Raw genomic sequence first — 12,689 nt, forward strand, 5'->3', positions numbered from 1 at the left:
TGTTTTACATTAAGCCACAATCCATTTTGAATAAATTGACCGTCCTAAGTCATGGTGGGCAAACTGTGGCTCGCGAGCCACATGCGACATTTTGGCCCCTTGAGTGTGGCTCTTCCACAAAGTACCACGGCCTGGGCGAGTATTTTGAAGAAATGGTGTTAGAAGAAGTTTAGGTTTTTAAAATTTGGCTCTCAAAAGAAATTTCAATCGTTGTGTTGTTGATATTTGGCTCTGTTGACTAATGCTTTGCCGACCACTGGCCTGAGGTGTGAAGCTTGGGTCTGGCTTCTCTTCCCCCTCCTGTGTCCAAAGGCTCCTCTCCACATCTCTGCTTCTAACATATTGGGGAGGGGGGGGTCTCTGTCTGGGTCTCCATTCTGATCTCGGGTCTTTATGTCCGTGCCTCTACCCGCCCCTGCTGCCACATGGCTGGATCTGAAGTTCTGAAATTGTCTCTCCTGGCTCTTCTCAGTGTGTGCATCTTTTCCAAAATGGTGTAGCTGTTCCAGGCCTTGTCTTTCCATATAAATTTTAGAATAAACTTGTCTATGTCTCTAGGAAGCCTTGCTGGGCTGTTGATAGGAATTCTGTTGAGCCTGTAGATCAATTTGGGGAGTTTCAACATGTTTTTTATGTTGAATCTTCCAATCCACAAATATGGTATGTCAGGTCTTTTTAAATTCTTTTTTATGTTTATTAAGATCTTTTCTATTTCTTTCATCTGCATTTTTTTTATTTTCAGCTTTACTGGATTTACACCTTTGTACTTAATTCTCTTTGCATCAATTATGAATGATGTTATGTTTTAATCTGCTTTCCCAGGTGTTCATTGTTGGTACATAGCAATGTGACCCTTATGCCAAGACCTTGCTGATTTTACTTATTAGATCTAGTTTTTTGGTAGATTCTTTTGGACTTTTCTATGTAGATAATAATGGCATCTGCAAATAGGGATGTTTTTATTTCTTCCTTTCCACTACATATGCCTTTCATTTATTTTTCTTGCTTTATGGCACTGGTGAGAACTTCATTGCTATGTTGAATAAGAGTGGTGAGTGGACATCCTTATCTTGTTCCAGTCTTAGGGGGAAAGCACTCAACCTCTCCCCATTCAAGTGTGATGTGAGCTATTGGATTCTGTGGCTGTTCTTCACCACACTGAGGAAGTCCTGTCCTCTATTCCTACTTTGCTGAGAGGTTTTACCATATACAGGTGAGAAATTTTGTCCATGTTTTTCCCATGAGTTGATATGATGATGTGATTTTTCTTCTTCAGCCCATTGATATTCTGGTTTACACTCACTCTCATTTCTGAAAGATATTTTTATGGCTATAAAATTCTCAGTTCATCCCTTCTCTCTCTCTCTCCCCCTCCCCCCTTTTTTTGGGGGGGTACTTTGAAGATGTTCCACCGTCTTCCAGTCTGTATTGCCTTTGATAAGAATCCTGCTGTCACTCTTACCATGTTCTCAGCATAGATAATGTGTGCTTTTTCCGACTGCTTTTATGAGCTTTCTCTTTATCACTTGTTGTAAGCAATTTGATTATGGAATTTGGTGTAATTTTCTCCATGTCTCTTGGGGTTTCTTGAACCTCACCGATGAGTGGGTTTATGGTTTTCATCAAATGTGGAAAATTTCAGCCATGATCTCTTCCCATGCTTCTGCCCTTCTCTGGTGGTGTGAATCGGACATACTGTACATGAGGCTGTGTGAAGCCGGCCCACAGCTCACTAACGCTCTGCTGTTTCAGACTGTTTCTCTCTGTGTTACTTTACATAGCTTCGGGTGCTACGTATTCAGGTTTAGTCATTTTTTTTCTTTTCCGCAGCTTGAAATCTGCTGTTAATCTGCTGTTAATCTAGTTGACTCCAGCACCACAGCCTTCTACCCTAGAGGCTTGGTTTCAGTATTGCTTGGAAATACCTTGTGCCAGTCTTTCCTCTGACTTCTCGAACGTGTGGGAGACAAGCATAATAACTGTTTTAATAACATTCGTGTTTGCTGTTCTATCATCCGTTTAACTTTAGATGATTTAGATGGATTGTCCACCTCGTTGTGGGCCGTTTTCTCCTGCTCCCTCGCACGCCCGTTAAATCTCGATCAGATGTCGGACATCACGGATTTTACCTCACTCGGCGCTGGATTTGTTTTGTATTCTTACACATGCCTGGGTGTTGTTCTTGGAAAGCGCTGGATCCTTTGGGTCTTCTTGGTTTTAAGCTTTGTTAGGTGGAAACGGCACGGCATTTAGTCTGGGACTAACCTTTCCCACCAGGAAGGGAAACCCTCCTGAGGACACCACGTGACGCCACTCCGGGTGGGCCTCTCCCGAGGTCCAAGGATTGCTCCCTCAGCCCTTCCCGGCGGTGCTTTGCCTTCCTCAAAGGGGCTCCCCCGTGCACTTGTTCCTGGTGCTCAGCCGACAGCCCGGGAGGAACCCTCTGCAGAGCTCTGAGCTCTCCCTGGAGCAGCTCTCTCTCTCTCACGGAAACGACCCCGACGCTTCCTGCTGCCTCTGCCCCCGCCCTGTGCCCCCAGCTCCTCTTCAGCTGCTGGGCCGGCACCAGGCTCCGCCCGGCACCCGCCCCTGTGCAGGGGCCTGGAGCCCCTCTCCAGGCCGAAAGCTGGGGCAGCCACAGTGCTCACCTTGTTTGTTTCCCCCGCCCAGCGATCACTGTTCTTTGTTGCCTGATGTCTAATGCCTAACACATGTTTCTTATACTTTTTCCATTTTTTCCTTGTTTTGGTGGGAGGGTAAATCTGGTCCCTGTTAGTTCATTTTGGCTGGGAGCAGACGTTCTGATGCTTGATTTTTCAAAGGTTCCCTGGTAGGCCAAATTTCAGTCAGAGAAGGCAGTCAATCTTCCATTTTCCCTGCATTTCATATCACACAACAATAATGCTATTCACAGGAAAGCGGCATGTCTGGCCAAGAGCGTGCTCGTGATCACCAGATATGCCTTGGGGCCCATATAATTTTAATCGGAAGGGAAAGCATCAAACAGAGGCTGAAAAACAGCTTTCGCTGCCAACTATGCTCTTTTACCTGGAGGAAGAACAAAAGAATCCTGGGGAAGAGACCCGGGTGTTCATGGTTTTGTAAAAAAGCCTCGGGAAGCAGCGGGGCCCCGGGGTCCTGCGGACCCTGTGACAGGAAGCCTGCGCGGAGCTCCTCGCGGTGCTGGCCGCTGGCTTCTGCCCCGCCGCCGCCCCAGCTGCTGTCATCGGGACCCGGCTCGGAGGCCCCGGGCCCCAGGCTGCGGCCCCTCAAAGGTGAAGCCGCCTCCCAGGGACCAAGACTGACCTCGGACTGTCGCACACTTGGTTTGTACGCAAAAAGTGACGATGGCCGTGCTTCCTGGGTGTGTCTGCCTTCCATGTTTTCACGTACTGTGCCTGGAATGCCTGTTCACCAGGACACCCTTACCGTGGAATTGGAAATGACTGGACATGGGTGCGGACACATCCCCAGTAGGAGGCAGCTGATCGATGTTTCTCTCTCATCGATGTTTCTAACTCTCTATACCTCTCTCTTCCTCTCTGTAAAAAATCAATAAAATATAAATAAATAATAAATATAAAAATAAAAAGCATGCCCTCCAATCCAAACTCTCCACAAATTGAGACTCAATTTAAGTAATCACATTACAGAGCTCCTATGCAGAGTTCAACTACAGATCTCCACTCGGTTTTTCAAAGGTGCTCTACCTCCAAGCAGCCCGTGAGGGAGACAAGGCAACTCAAACCCCCATCTGCAGGGGAAGCCACTGAGGCCCTGGGGGGAGGGGTGCCTCAGAGTTAACTTGTGGGGTTACAGGGCTTCCTCATAGTGCTACTGCTTCGAGGAGCGAGAACCTGACACCCACCCGCCCGTCCGCCCACCCGTGAGCTGACGTGTTTTGCGCACATTCTGTCCCTCGTGTCTCATCACACAGCTGACACCGCAACGCCATCACCGTTTCACCGCGAAGTGTGTGTGGCCCAGCGAGACGCTGGAGCACAGGCTTTGGGCAGGCGACCTGGGAGCAGCTCTGCTCGGTGCTCAGCTCCGTCCTGACAGCTCCATTAATCTCACCTGCCCACATCCTGCCTGAGGCCCCGTCCGTCCATGGAGGCAGCACGCAAGGTGGGACCTGAGCCTGGGAGGGGAGGGACCCGGACAGCCCAGTATGGAGAGGCAGGGTTTGGCTGTCTCGGGAAGCCCTCTTCCCTCTCCCTGTCCCTGCAGGCTGCCCCGGTTGCAGGGCCCCCAGAGTTTGCTCTGCACCCCTCCACACTACCTCCCTCCCGGGCTCCATGACCCTCTTTGCTGGGAGTCAGGGCCCCTCCCGCTGCCCTCCTGTGGGGCCCGGATTCGAGCTCCTTTGCATCTGTTGGTTGTCGTTTCCTGGCAGAAGAGAGTCCCAGCTGGGGCCGCTGACCCCAGGTGGACCCATTCCTGCCTCTGGGTCCCCCATCTGTTCCCTTTCGTCAGGCCCCTCGCCGGGCCACCCCTCCCATCCTGGATGTTGGTGACAGATGGCCTGGTATTCCCCTTGGCAGGGGTTTCCTGGTTATTCTTGGAGCCAGAGCAAAGCGGATGATGGAGGCAACACCTTTGGGTCCCTTGACCTCGGCGCCCCTGCCTGGAACTTCTGTGCGGCCGGAGCTGGCCAGATGCCGGGCCTGCGGGAGGGGCGCCCGGGTGTGGCGATGGGCGACTCCATCACACTGCACTCGCAGGACACGTGCTCTGCTTGTGCAGGGGATACGGGGGACACAGAAGGAAACGGAGTAAATCAAACTCCTGTTATCCGACATCCGGGGTTTTAGCCCATCCCCAGCTGTGGCCCTTTAACTGCTTCCTACATGTTCTTTGTTGTCAGGTGTGGCACTGCAATGCCCAGAAGCCATGTCGGTGGGCAGGTCCCACACCGACAGCTGTGCCGTGATGGTGACGGGCGTGTTACAGGCTGTCCCTGTGCGGGGGCTGGGGAGGGACCTCCAGTGGGGACCGGGGAGCATTTCTCGGGCACTGGGCCCATGGAGGTGGCCGCCTGCAGTGGCCAGGAGTGGGAGCCAGACTCTCCTGAAGCCACAGTGGAGAAGGGGGGGACACTGGGGTCAGGCTGCTTGGGGCCGTACAGGGGGAGCAGTGAGTGAGGACAGAGCAGTGGAGCATTGTGACCCCCCACTCCACCCCCGAGCCAGCTCTGCTCCTCCGCCTCGCAAGACAGCCTGAGACCCAGCCCGGGGCCCAGGACCTCATCCTCACCCTCCAGCCGCACACCCTGAAGTGGTCCCCTCACAAGGGCAGTTTACTCACTGCCCAGCTAAGGGTCAGATGGGCTCCTGGGGTTGGGGGGAGGAGCAGACCTCGGGGGCACCAAGGGTCATAGCCGTGGTCGTGGCGCTGACCTCGAGTTCTGCCCACCTCGTCCTCATGCCCCAAGCCCCCGCCTGGCCTCTGGGCTCCCAAGTCATGGTGTCCTCCTTGACCCTGGTCCTCCCCACCTCTGGCCCGAGTCCTGACGCCCACCTGGAGGCGGCGGCATCGTTTATTTCACCGAGCGTTGGCTCTGCTCTGCGTGTTGCTGGTTGCCTGAATTGCCTGCTCTTCCTCAGCACCTCCTGTTGGGACCTGCCCAGGAACTTCAGCAAATTGGTTCCAATTAGCACGATTGTAACCCCTGCAGGCACCCGAGGCCCCCACTCCCCTGTCTTACCTCACAGCCAGGTGCCTTGTAGGGCTGTGAAAGGCAGCAGAAAGGAAGAAGGAAGGTGGCAGAGAAAAGAGGCGAAGATGTACGGATTCATTCTCCAAGTTCCTGGGGGTGCTGGAGGGAAGACCCCGCCCTGGCGGCATGAGCAATAGAAGTGGGTCCTCTCGAGGCTCCCAGCCCACCCGAAGCCGTGGGGAGAGGCCTCCCCACTTTGGTGACTCACCCTCAGATCTCGGGGTTCCCTGGGCTCTGCCTCTACCTCCACGTGGCCCCCTGGGTGCCTGTCTGCAAACCTCCCCCTTTTATAAGGACAGCGTTGCGTTGGAGGAGGGCCCCGGACCCCGAATCACACCTGCAGCAACCCGCCTGCATTTCTCAGGCCCTGGGGTAGGACTTCAGGATTTGCTTTTAGGGAACACAATCCAACCCTTGACAGTGGTCTGAGACGGGCTTGCTGGGCCTGATCCCCACGCTGATGCCAGTCAGTCAAACGCAAGATCCCAGGCTGGCCCCCTGCCCCTCCCGGAGATTTGACTGTGGCTGCCCCACTGACCGACCCTCCCGGCCGGGAACTCTGTCTGCAAGCCCTCTGGCTTCTCTGTGCAGGGCAGGCCCAGCTCCCCTGCAGCCTTATCTCCTGCCCACCTCCCTTCCTTTCTCTCTGGATCATCCAGACCAGATCTAGTTACACTTTTCTTCGTGACCATCAAGACTTAATTAACAACCACAGATTGAAACCACTCCGGTTTACATGGCATGATCTTCCTTTAAAATCCTCATTTAATCTTGGAAAAGTGAGCAGTTAGACAGCACTTCTGTAGGAAATTACAAAAACGGAAGCTGGCCCGCTCTTGGTCCCCAGATGCCCCTTGAGCTGGGCCTGCACCCCCTACCACTCATGGGGTCAGGGGGTGTGGAGGCAGAGCCTGTTTGGGGACTGGCTGTCCGTGTCCAGCACTGGCCGTTCTGTGCTGAGACCCTGCAGCTCGAGTCTCCGGCTCTGTTCCCGGCAGCCAGCCTTTCCCTGATAGCCCGAGGCACAGCAGAGGCACAGGCCCTGCTCCCTGGAAGATGCCGCCCGATGTGTCCACAACCCCGGGCAGACCTGCGGCCCTCAGCTTCCCTGGGGGCTCAGGGCCGGGTGGAGGTGACAGCCTGAGAACACGGCTTCTGCCCTAGCTGCCGGAGTCCAGCAGCCAAGACCTCAGCACCTCAGACCGGATTCACCTGCAGTGCTGGCCAGTAACTATCCGTGCAGGCCTCGGCATCTTCCGCAGTGTCACCTGTCAATAGCCCTGCCTGTCTGCCCACAGAGCCCCTCAGCGTCCACCCAGGTCACGAGTCCTGAAGAGCAGTGCCCGTGACTCAGTGGGTATGAATGTGTTCTTTGGCATTTGCTCCCGAGAACAAGGCTGGCATCGAGTCTGGGAGCCGTCCTGTGTGCAGGCGCCATGGTCGGGCAGGCCCTGCTGCCGTCCTCTGGCCCTGAGCAGAGGGTGGTGAGCAGGGAAGAGCGACCGGAGCCTCGCCGAGGGGTCAAGAACAGCAGGCGAGCCCCCGGCGAGCCCAGGCCCATGGTCCTCGAGGGCTTGTGGAGGAGATGCTTTTACAGCTTTAGTGGCCCCCCGGGAAGAGGGAGCAAGACGTGGACGTTCATGGTGAATTCGCCGAACGGGAAGTCAGGAGAATGGAGCCCTCGAGCTGCCTCCTGAGTGTTGGGGCCTCGTTTCTATGGGCCACACACCTGGGAGACACCAGCAGCGGAGCCCAGCACACCTGGGCGTTGTCGCGGTGACTCATGGGAGGGCACCACCTACTGAGTCACTGCCTCTGCGTCCGCACCTGCCCAGCCTGGGAAGCCACTCTCCTAAGCCAGTCCAGCCTGACCAGTGTCCCACGGAGACACAAAGAGCCCACAGACGTTGGCCATGGTGGTTTTTGCCTCCCATGGTGAGGGCTCGCTGTCTAATTCAACAAGTCACCAGGTGTTCCTGATCGCCGAGGGAGGGAATGAATAGAGGAATACCAACAGGTGAATGAATCTGCACAACGAGTCTAATTAGGGTTTGGCCTCAGAAGATGGGGAGCAGCGGCCCTGGCCTCAGCTCACATCAGAGGGGCTGGGTCAGCCCTGCTAAGCCCTTGGTGTGGACCCTGTGACCGTGGTCCCCATGTCCACTGGCAGTCAAGTTCCATTCCGGTGTCTCATCATCATAGGAGTTGACATCCTGACTCTGTGTCCGGTCTGGTCCCAAACCTGAGTCAGGGCCCCTATGCTCAGGCTACTTCTCATCCCGGTTCCTTCAGGTGCCCGTGAGCTCTTACTCTGTTCCCTCTGGACCAGGACCTCTGGGCCACACTAAGGTGCATGTGACTCATAGCTCCTCAAATGCCACTAACCAGGAAGAATAACTGGATTTCCACAGCCCGCAGACCTGCAGAATCACGCCTCCCGCTCCCACAGCTGCACCCACAGCAGACATCACTGATCAACTGGGATCATAGTGCACTCGCCCCCTGAGCCCAGAGAAGCCACAGCTCTCCACTCCACGGACTCAGGCCATGGTTCTCCAGATTAAAACCTGTCTTCTTATTCCCGGGCGCGGCATCGGCCTCCTCGCTGAGGAAGAGATGCTGCTTGCTTGTTGTCAGAGGGCAACAGAGTACACGAGGCCTTTTCGTGCCCAGAGGTCCGTAGGCAGTTTCATTCTGTGCAGTTTGGCTTCAGACACCCAGTGAGCCCCAGAGCATAGTCATATTTACGTCCTGAGCCCAGATGGCCGGCCAGGCCTTCGGAAAAGCCTTTACAGCCCTTTCGGAAGGCGGCTGGGGTAGCCTTGGCAGGCTGGCCAAGTTCTCCCTGTAAAGGCCTGATGTCTGACCGAGCTTTGCCAAGACCTCCACTCCCTGAAAAGTTCCTGCCCAACGGTATCTAACGCAACCCTCTGCAGTGCTCTGAGATCCCCAGCGGTATTAAAAATTGCTATTTAAACCACACCTTGTTTATCTTCCCGAATGCTAAGTAGTAGATGGAAAGCACATTTCAGGCTGCTTGGTTCTCAAACAGACTCAGCCACGTTTCCTGACCTGTTCCCAGCATTTGAATCAACGGTCTCTTTGAGGTCGCCATGAGATGGGGTTACACCAAGGATGGGGGCTTCCACACAAGCCCTGCCACCTAGCACTTGGCCATCAGCCTTGAGACAAGTGCCTTCCTGTTCCTCCTTCACCTCCCCCTCTGCCTCCTCCTCATCTTTTATTTAAAAAATAATAATAATAATAATAATAAGAGCTGTATTCTTTATTATTTCCACTTGGTCCGAGGGGGAGGGAGGTCTCCCAGCCCAGTCATCAGAGTGTGGTCTGCAGGGTGAGTCTTGCCACCTGGTTCGGGGCGTGGTTTCGGGAGGTCATAGTGATGTGGTTGGTTGTGCAGGATGCAGACCAGCAGAGCCTGGCTCGGGTCTCCCAGGCCAGGGCGGCTTCACGGAGCCTGGGCGGCTTCACGGAGCCTGGGCGTGACCCCACCCACTGACAGCTCGGCACCTGGCGGGAGAGACCCTCAGGGAGCTACTCAGAGGCCTGCCCTTCGGGGCCAGCTCCTGGGAGGACGGCCCACACCCTTCACATCATCCCAGTGGAAATAGGTCCAGAGAGAGGTGGGTGAGGAGGCCACAGGTGCAGGTTGGCCAGACTACTGACAGCAGCCTTCCTGCTACAGAGGCCAAGTCTTGGGGACCTAAGGACTCATGGGTGGTGACAAGCTGCTAACCACTAAAAGGATGTCACTGATCCTAGAAGCAGGGGCAGCTGGGACTGGAGAGGAGGTTAGTGGCTTCCTTGGATCTGTTCTTCCCAATACTTACAAGCAGGAAGCAGGCTAACGTGACCGCTAGATGGCAAGTGACTTCTAGATGCCTTTTCTCTGCCAGATGGCACTTGAGGCCACAGCTCTTCCCTGCTGCCATTCTTAAAGGGTTGGTTGACCTTGGCACTCCATTGACTGACTGACCTTGGCTCCATTCTCTTGGCCTTGGCCGTCCTCAGTGATGGGCAGGGCCTCTCCTGCATATCATCACTCAGGGCCTTTTTAAAACTCAGAGACTTCCTTTCACAAGAGAAAAACTGTAAACATCTTGGAGCTCCCTAAAAAGTTAACTAAAATTATTTAGAGAATCAAAGTGCGATTAGAAATAGAGCGTGCTCTTGTTTCAAAGGAGTGGGGTCAGGTGTTTGGTCCAATTGAAGTTTCTGATTAACTTCATAATTGACTAAAAAACCCTACTTTTTTTTTTTTCAGTCTTGTTTTAAATTTTTACTAAAATTATATCTATTGTCCTTCTTGGTAAGGAGATGAAAGCAAACGAACAGAAATGCTTACTTCTAGATTGCTTAGCCTGGATCCCCCAGAGCAGAGCCTGGGACAAAGGGAGTTTGTTAGGACTGTGACCCGAGAGCAGGCAGGATGTTCTGGGGATGCAAACACTGAAAGATGCCTTAATGCCTCCATTAGTTAACAATCGCTGTGTAACAAATCAACCTAGACTCACAGCTCCAAACAGCACATCTGTATCATTGCACCGTTTCGGTTGAAGAGGAATATACATGGCTCAGTGGGCTCCTCACGGGCTGCGAGCAAGGTGTGGACTGGCTGCCTCCGACATCCCCAGGCTCAATGGGGCAGAACCGTGTCTAGGCCGCTCTGATGGCATGGCAGGCCTCCGTCCCTGTGGCCTGTGGACAGAGGCCTCGGGTTCCTGCCATCTGGGTCTTTGCAGAAGGCAGATCACAGGGGGCAGCTGGCAAGAGCGGAGGTTGAGCAAGAGGGAGAGAGTGGGCCACCTTTGTCACCTCAGCTCTGAGGTGACACCCTGACCCTTGTGCTCTGTTGATGTTCATTAGAAGGTGGGACCACGGGGGCCATCTCAGAGCTGCTCCCTGGTTCACAGGCTGGTCACCTGCAAGGGGAGGAGCCTCCTGCAATACATGTCAGAGCAGCTCACTCGGCAAATACAGGAGGGACATGGGCCTGTCGCTCCCAGCCACTGGTCAGGATGATGCCCGGGCCTGTGTGTCCCAGGCACACCCTCCTGTGGCTTCAGAGAGGCCCAGGCAGGCAGCAGGCAAGAGGGCTGAGCCACAGGTGCAGTCAGGACTGAACTTGGTCCACACTGGGGACTCTCTGGTCCTCGCCCTAAACTCGGTGCTGCCGGTCCAGCCCAGGTCCCTGCAGGCCCCATGCCCAGCCTGGCCCTCAGCAGGTGCTGCAGCGTAGCTGTGCCAGCACCCACGGCTCCCAGAGCGCCTCTGCTTCTGTACCTGCACGGCCATCACCTCTGCACACCACACACCCTCTGGTCAACCGCTCCTCCCGACAACCTTTCTTCCCCCGCCTCCTTCGTGAAAGGATCCCAGTTCTCATCCATGGACCGGCCGTGGACACCTCTATCACCTCCTGTTTCCCTCCCATCCGGCTCTGCCTGAACCTCCGCTGCCCAGCTCCCACCCACCTTGTCGCTAGCTCTGCCTGTGACTGGAACTCTGATCCACTGTGCACAGGTCCTGCCGTATTTTCCATGTTTCCTGGCCTCACACCCTAACAGACAACTGGCGCTTCCTGCGGCATCCCTCTCTGTCACCTCGGCCCCGCCCCAGCCCCTTTGCAAGAGCCTCACCCAGACGCTCAGTCCTGCTCCTCCTGCCTCTGCCCTTCCGTGCCCTCATCCCCTTCCTGTGGCGGTCGCCTCGGCCACACCCAAAGCAGCACGACCAGTTCCTGGGACACGTGACTGCCCAGGAAGACGGTCCCTGTGACCCAGGCTACTGTTCTCAGATGCTCGCACAGTGCCAGGGAGAGGTGGCTGTGCCGATGGGCATGTGTGGGAGGTCAGGATGCTGGGTGGGGAAGGTGCACCAACATTGGAGGGCCCCTTATACTCTGTGCTTCAATATTTGAGCACACACCCTTCAAAATCAGCAAATGAGTTGTACCAAGTATCTTTCTTCCTCCCACTGAATATGCCTCAAAACCACCTGAAAGCCCAGCTCTGAACCTAGAGTTCTCCTGGGTAATCATTCTTTCTTCCAAACCCTGGTGCCAGGTCCCCTCTGTTTTTCTCGTCCTCCCTCCCCCGGGTGGAACCCATTGCTGCCCTTGCCTACGGGGGGGCGTGGCTGGCACTGGGCAGCCCCATCCCACGGGAGGGAAGCCTCCTGGAGAGAGTGGGGCGCCCTCAGGGTTGTTCCACGGCTCCCAGGCGCAGTGAGAACTTGGCTGGGCCCCGTGGGGTCAGGGGCACAGTGTCTCAGCGGGTTTGGGGGTTGGGATCACTGGCAGGTGTAGACGCTTGTGCAAACATCCTCCACGCTGCACACTTGCTGTCTGTGTGCCTGGAGGTACATTCATTGTGCCAAATGAAGCCCTGGAGCCAGGCCAACTTGGGTTTGAAGTGAGCTCGGCCATGGCTGAGTTCCTGTGTGACATCAATCCAGCGGCCTGACCTCTCTGTGCTTCGGTCTTCTCTCCCCGGGAGGTGGGATGACAGCAGCTCCCATCGCAGATGCTGTTGTGGAAATTCAGTCAGTTACTACTAAGCAGGGGCTCGGTGGCCCTGGCCAGGTGTCTCAGGTGGCTGGACATCGTCCCGTGCACCGAAAAGGTTTCCGGTTCAATCCCTGGCTAGGACAGTGCAAGAGGCAATTGATCAAAGTTTCCCTCTCTTTGTCTCCCTTCCACTGTCTCTAAAAGCAATGAAAGAAACATATCCTCAGGTGAGGATTAAGATATAGAATTAAGGGCTCAGAGTCCTGGCCAGCTCATGGCTCACGGTTTCAGTCCCTGTTTACTCATTCTCCCAGGTGGTCAGTCCCATTTGCCAGGGGCTGGCACCATCCCCGCCCAGTTGCTCTGTCTCCCCCATCATGCAGCCACAACTTCCTTCGTGAATCCAAAACCAGGTCCCAGGACGTGGAGCCTTAGCTGCCG

Source organism: Pipistrellus hanaki (genome assembly GCF_964339955.1).
Source record: "Pipistrellus hanaki genome assembly, chromosome: 6".
NCBI lineage: Eukaryota > Metazoa > Chordata > Mammalia > Chiroptera > Vespertilionidae > Pipistrellus > Pipistrellus hanaki.